We start from the raw sequence: 700 nt of genomic DNA on the forward strand, positions 1-700 counted from the left end.
ATTTTTTTTGAAAATTAGCCATTTGACACTTGATTTCCATCGGAAATTTCCCGAGGAACACGATCGTGAGACTAATTTAGCTGAAAAGTCCTTAGATTGGCCCAAATCAATTCTAAATGCCCCGGAAGTCAGAAATAATCAAGTCTTGCAGTTTCAATCGATCATTCGATTCTGATTTTTTTTGAAAATTAGCCATTTGACACTTGATTTCCATCGGAAATTTCCCGAGGAACACGATCGTGAGACTAGTTTAGCTAAAAAGTCCTTAGATTGGCCGAAATCAATTTAAATGCCCCGGAAGTCAGAAATAATCAAGTCTTGCAGTTTCAATCGATCATTCGATTCTGATTTTTTTTGAAAATTAGCCATTTGACACTTGATTTCCATCGGAAATTTCCCGAAGAACACGATCGTGAGACTAGTTTAGCTGAAAAGTCCTTAGATTGGCCCAAATCAATTCTAAATGCCCCGGAAGTCAGAAATAATCAAGTCTTGCAGTTTCAATCGATTATTCGATTCTGATTTTTTTTGAAAATTAGCCATTTGACACTTGATTCCCATCGGAAATTTCCCGAAGAACACGATCGTGAGACTAGTTTAGCTGAAAAGTCCTTAGATTGGCCCAAATCAATTCTAAATGCCCCGGAAGTCAGAAATAATCAAGTCTTGCAGTTTCAATCGATCATTCGATTCTGATTTT

This window comes from Microplitis mediator, chromosome 4 (assembly GCF_029852145.1).
Source record: "Microplitis mediator isolate UGA2020A chromosome 4, iyMicMedi2.1, whole genome shotgun sequence".
In the NCBI taxonomy this organism is placed as follows: Eukaryota; Metazoa; Arthropoda; class Insecta; order Hymenoptera; family Braconidae; genus Microplitis; species Microplitis mediator.